This window comes from Coffea eugenioides, unplaced genomic scaffold (genome assembly GCF_003713205.1).
Source record: "Coffea eugenioides isolate CCC68of unplaced genomic scaffold, Ceug_1.0 ScVebR1_2965;HRSCAF=4092, whole genome shotgun sequence".
NCBI classification, from domain to species: Eukaryota; Viridiplantae; Streptophyta; class Magnoliopsida; order Gentianales; family Rubiaceae; genus Coffea; species Coffea eugenioides.
Genome location: NW_020863498.1, coordinates 69290 through 75812, shown reverse-complemented (window position 1 = coordinate 75812; position 6523 = coordinate 69290). Strand labels below are relative to the sequence as shown.

General features: G+C 35.8%; 1 long non-coding RNA gene across 1 annotated transcript; it reads right to left on the bottom strand.

The window, feature by feature from the left end:
* Nucleotides 1–2385: 2385 nt before the first annotated feature.
* Nucleotides 2386–5480, bottom strand: LOC113757323. Its single transcript, XR_003466248.1, has 2 exons — nucleotides 5397–5480; nucleotides 2386–2558 (listed from the first exon to the last, which is right to left on the bottom strand). It is a non-coding gene; the product is annotated as an uncharacterized LOC113757323 (long non-coding RNA).
* Between the last annotated feature and the right edge of the window lie 1043 nt (nucleotides 5481–6523).

The window sequence follows — 6523 nt, the reverse complement described above, 5'->3', positions numbered from 1 at the left end:
CACATGTAGAACATGTAACATATACATTAGATGAAGAACTCGGACCAACCCCGATTTGTCTATTTAGTAATTTTACCACGTTATTCATTTAGGCACTTAACATGTTTAGAGTGTCCATTCGATCATACCTGCTTAGCGCCTAGAATTATTTCGCTCATTTCTCCATTGGTAGTTGTTTGCCGTCATCTCTTCTATCAAGTTTTGCATTTTTTGAGGTGAATTAGCCATTAAACCTCCACCTGTGGCTACACCAATAGTAGTTTTAGTAGAGAAAGATAAGTCATTATAGAAAATTTGTATAATGAACCAATCGAAAAATCCATAGTATGGATATATCCATAGCAAATCCCTAAACCTTTCTCGCACTTCAAATAATAATTCACCATCTTATTGGCTAACACTAGTAATGTCCACTCTAAACTTAGCCGTTTTACTCGGTGGAAAGTATTTATTCAAAAATACTCTAGATAAATCATCTCAAGTGGTCAAAGTATTAGGAGTATAAGAATGTAGCCAAATTTTAATTTTATCTCTCAAAGAAAACGGGAACAACCTTGGCTCCATTTGGATTAGCTATTTTTGAGTTATTTTTGAAAAATTTAATTGTAACAGTGTATATGAAAAAAATTTTATCATAAAATTTTTTGAAATATTTGATATATTGTATGGATGAGATATTTTTTGAGTTATTATGTATTACTGTAGCATTGTATTTGAAAAACTTATTTTTGAAAAAATGATCAATCCAAATAGAGCCTTAGTTTTATAACATCTTCACTAATTTTATTTATTTTAATTGTATCATATATCTCCAAAAATATGATTAAGTGTGTATTTGGATCCTCTATGACATTACCTCCAAATTGAGATTGTTGAACCATTTGAATGAGTGATGGTTTAATCTTAAAATTATTAGTGTTTACCATTGGTCGTGCTATGTTTGTTTATGATCCTTGTCTCCCCGATAGAACAAAATCTCTAAAATCTTGCCTATTTGTTACGTTTTCCGTCATTTCTTTTTCTTCAAAAGGTAGCTCAATACCGATTCCCTTTATTAAGTATTATACTTTTAGTTTTGATTTGAATTAATAGCATTGCAACTCGTTTCGAGTCCTCACTTTCTCTCTCCTAGGGTTTTTCAAGAATTTTTTCGTTCATATGGTTTCGTTCTTCATGGTGGCTCTTAAGCCTCCAGATCCTTTTGTTGGTGGGAATCAACCCCTGCCAGTGGGAATCAACAATTTTGTGAATGATGTTGATGCTTGTGAGTCTTTTTGCACTGCTTTGGTTGGTCATTTTGCCTTTAACAATCCTCCTATGGATGCAATACATAAGTTTTTTATGTCTTTAGATTTTAAAGGCGATTGCTCGGTGGGATTATTGGATGCAACTCATATTTTGATTCGGTCATTTCTTGAAGAAAACTATACGAGAATTTTTGTGTGTAGAATTTGGTTTACCCAGAGTTCTCCTATGATTGTTTCAAAGTGATTTCTAGATTTTAAAGCTAATCAAGAGCTTTCCATCGTTCGTGTATGGATTACCTTTTCTAAACTACTTATTCCTTTTTGGGTAAGAAGCAATTAACAAAATTGGCTTTCACGTTGGGACATTTATTAAAGATAGATGCGGCAATAAGAGACTTGCATAGGCCTTCAGTTGCTCGAGTTTTGTTGAGGTTGATATCTCAACCGCTCCTGTCAAATGGGTTTGGATTGGTGATGTTGACTTTAGTTTTTGGCAGCAAGTGGAGTTTGAAATCAGGCCTTCCTTTTTTGTCCTTTCTGTGAATGTGTAGGCCATCAAGAAGTGGATTGTTTAAAAAGAACCTTTCTTTGAAATTGGTTATGGTGAAATGGTCCAAACAAGCAGTGGTAAAAAATCAACCAATTTATATTCCTAAATTACAATCGGATAAGTGGAAATAAAAGGTGATGGATGATGATCATATTCAGCAACCTACTGACAATACGTTGGAAGCATTGGTAATTTGTGATCTAAAAAGACTTTCTAATTTTAAATAAACATGATATACCAAGCTCAGTTAAGGAGAATTATATGTCCTTGGAAAAAAGACTTCCAACATGTTATTCAACAAGTTCAGACAGTTGGAATTAATCTGGCAGAGTCGTCTCATTCAAATCAGGAGAATATAGGATCTTTGGAAGGTACGCAATTGCATAAACATGTAGTTAACTCTGAAACTTTAGGAATTTCAAGTGTATCGTCACAATTTCACTGGAGGCAGGGTCTGTTGTGTGACGCTCCTACTTCTCCCAAGGGCGAACCCAAGGGTATCCGCAGGATGCCTGTCCAACTCTCGCCAGAACTCGATACAAATTCAATTCAAACTTAAAATAACTAGTTGATACTAGAAGTCAAAGATAAGAGAAAGGTCAATTCCCTACTAAACGTTCAAGTCGTACATCAAAAACTACCAAAAATACCTTACATTCCCAAAATATACAGATCCCAAAAGTTGTCTAAACAAATACATTCAAAATTCTAATCAAATGAGCCATCAAGTAAGCTTCTCCAAATTCCTCCCATTTCAGTTCCTGTTGAGAAAAACAAATCTAACGGGGTGAACGAATGCTCGTGAGGCCAAGAAAATCTTGCAAGCAGGTAATTCAAGTAGCAATAAAGCTGGTACGAGAGGTAAAGCTATAACATTCAAATAGTTCCTGAATATTCACAAAACACATTCATGAAGGATACGGGAGCTCTTAGGAGCTCATTTCCACTTGCTTTGCCAAATTTCAATCTAATAGTCCGTAGAACTTTACTTATTCCATTTATGAGTCTGAGTCGAATGAGAGGTACCTCCCACTCGAATCGGTGTGGTATATACTATCGCTCAGTGATCGATTGTACGTTTATGGTTCTGAGTCGAATGAGAGGTACCACCCACCCGAATCGGTGTGGTACATACTATCGTTCAGTGGTCGATGAGACATCGCTCCAATCGATTTATGCTTTGCTTATAGTTTTGGGTCGAATGAGAGGTACCTCCCACCCAAATTGGTGTGGTACATACTATCGCCCAGTAGTCGATGAGACATCGCTCCAATCGACTTAGAAAGGTTTATGGTTCTGAGACGACATGAGAGGTACCTCCCACCCGGATCGGTGTGGTACATACTATTCGCTCAGATCTCACGAGTTAAACATAATCATGTACAATTACCAATCATTGTTTATGGTTCTAAGTCGACATGAGAGGTACCTCCCACCCGAATCGGTGCGGTACATGCTATCGCTCAGGGAACCGATTTTAGTACTGAGACGGTATGAGAGGCACCTCCTACCCGAATCGGTGTGGTACATGCTTCCGCTCAGAACTTACGAGTTAAACGTGTTCATGTTATTCAAGCATTTGATACATCCAAGTATTTAATATATTTCAGCATTTCAAGCATGAGTTATTCATTTCAAATGAGAACGAGTGCGATAAAGTACACACTCGGCTCGGCAAGTTTACGTATCATGTATAATACTTGTACAACTAATATCTCAATCACATAAACATTTAACACATACTTGACACTCACCAAGTAGCAAGAGCAAGTAGGTTCAATTTGAAGTTCAAGTGTCCACCGTGGGATCCTCTTGAAGGTCCTCGTGTGCGCCTGAACAAATAATAATAGACTATCATTCAAATATCCCCACTATTGAGGAAGATCGTATCATAGTACAATCTTAGAAAAATCTCGTGAAACGAGCCTTAATTATCCTAAATCGAGACTCTCGAACGGGATTTCAAAGTACAAGAGAAATTAAGTTTACATTTTGGAAATCAATGATACAACGTTCGAATAATATCGAAGGAATAAGGAGTACTTGAAAAACTCCATTTCCTTGGAATTCAGAAAATTTCTGTTTCATACGAACCCTTGAAAATCGTATCTCACTCTACACAAGTCCAAAATTGGGAAACTTGACACCATTGGAAACCTCTTGAAAGTACTAAAAGTTCTTAGAAGACACTTTTCCATGAATTTAAATGGAAGATATTCAAAAATGGGCTCAAAGTTACTATTTCAGAGTACTTAAGGTTGTGTTGGGGTTGGTTTTTCGCAAACTTGGAAATTCGGCAAAATTCACACGTTGCGCTAGCCTCTGAAATATATAACTCAATTAGAGTTGCAAGTAATGTTTTTAACAGAAAAATCGGATCAAGAATCGGTTTTAGCACCGAGATCGGTAGCTAAAGTTAGGGAAAAATTTCAAAACTGGTGAACAAATTTCCAGATTTGAGCTTCCAACTTTGGGACTTTAGTTAGGTATCGAAATGGACTTGGATTGGTACAAAATTGGCAGTATAATACTCCTATATAAAGAGTATCCCTCTATCAAATTTCATGGAAAAATACCTTCGGGAAGGTAGTCACTCAAACAACCAAAATTTCAAAAATCCTAAGACAAAACTGCCTCGAGCCTTTTGTTTTCCATTCCAAACATTTGGTCAAGGAAAAATTCCTCAAACATGGCTCATTAGTGTAGGCAAAGCCTAAGGAACATTCATGGCACATTTCATAAGTGTTTAGCACCAAAATATTCAGTTAGCAAGTCTACACCAAGCCTTGCATCAAATCTGTCCAAAAGTTAGGGTTTTCAAGAGTAGGGCAGGTTCCGTATTTTGATCAGAAATCACTCAAATTAACTCAGAATTGGGCATGGTTTATGGAGTTGGAAAATAAATTCATAGATCTAAAATTTCACAGAAGAAATTATTTTGAAATTCGGCACAAACTAGCTCGAATTCGAGCCACAAGTTGCAGCCTCAGCATTTCGTTCCAGGAAACAGAGAAACAGAACAGCCAACTTTAAATGGTTGGTTCAGCTCACATACATGGAACCAGAATGTACATTTTATACCGTCGGAAAGGTGGGAATGTCTAGTTTCAAATGCGCTAACAGCACTTGATTTCGATATCAGAGTACAAAGTTATGGCCAAAACACGAAAGCTGGTCAGAGCATTACGGAACAGTTCCAGATTTACTAGCTTTGTGAAATCGATTCATTTGACCCACCAAATCTCAATATTTTTCAATGAAATTTTTTACACCATCTAAAACATATAAAATCATATATAAGTTATCACAACCTCAAAATTCCGCAGAAATAGGTACGTTCAAGCAGGGGCAGAATCAAAACTTTTTACCCCATGCATTTCTTGAAGTTTATACTAATAATACACCATTAATCTACCATTTTGAATACTAAACCAACATTAAATCCATCATCAATCATCACATCAGCTATCAAGACAAGGGTGGGAGTTCATAGAGCCACCTTCCAAATTTTCCAACAATAACAACCACCCATATGAATACAAGAGCTTAAAGGTGTTAATCAACCTCCATAAACCAAGATTAGAGTATTGGATCATTACCTACTTTGGTTGATGAACTAGGCAGGATTTTCGGTCCTTAGAAGCTCCAAGAAATCCGTGGAAAGCTCCTTGTTTTGTAGCTAGATGAACTTCCCAAGTATTGAGCTAAGTGTAGTTAAATTTTGGTTGAATTTGGTGAAGGTTTGAGCAAGATTTGGAGATGAAATTTGCAAAACTTGGAGTTGTTTTGTTGCAGCTGATGGTTCGGCCAAATGAGAGGGAAAAGAAGAGATGTTGCATGCCACTTTAGTTGAGGAATTGAAGGGTTTTGATCTAGTGTGATGCACCCATGAGGAGCTCAATAATGTGTAGCCCAAAATGCTCCAAAAGTCAACTAAGGATAGTGCACGTATACGCGCGCTTCGTGCTCAATTCCTTTCGAGTTCGTTTCACTAGTGCCCTAAACCTCTAATGTACTTTCATTTACACTAATATTATTCATTCTTAATAGTCTAAACTAATAGTCTAAAATCCCTCAATTAATCGCACGCGTAAAAACGCGCATTTCCAAATTAAGCGCGATAACGCGAGACCTCCAAGAAATTTTTATAACGATAGTACTAATGACTATCACTTGAGTATTTAAACATAAAATTACCTATTTTAAGACCATTGTACAAGACTCCAATTTTTCAAACTTATTGTACCCTCGATCGATTAAAATTTCCAAACATCTTTTCACTATTTTCACTAAACGAGCTTCCAAAAATTAATTTTTGAAACAAGTCACTTTAAAAATATAATGAAACTATAATTCCATGTATTTAGGTCTAATAAGGATAGAAAATAATATTTGGGGCCATTGGCCAAATAAATAATTAAATAAGCTCGTAACAGGACTTTAAAATAGGTAAATTTGTGAGTTCTTACATGAGTCGAGTATTAATTTCTCAATTAACATTTCTTAATCTACTATTAATCATTCTTAATTCTCCAATATTAATACACTCCCGATTTAAGTATAGCCTCGAAAAACGTGCACTCGTTGTTCCAAACTAAACGAATTTTTTTGAAAAGTGAATTTTTCAACAAAACGCTTTAAAAACATAAAAGAGACGTTGTTCCATCTAAATGGATTTAAAATGGTCGAAATAAATAATTCGGAGAAAATGAGTGAATAATTATTT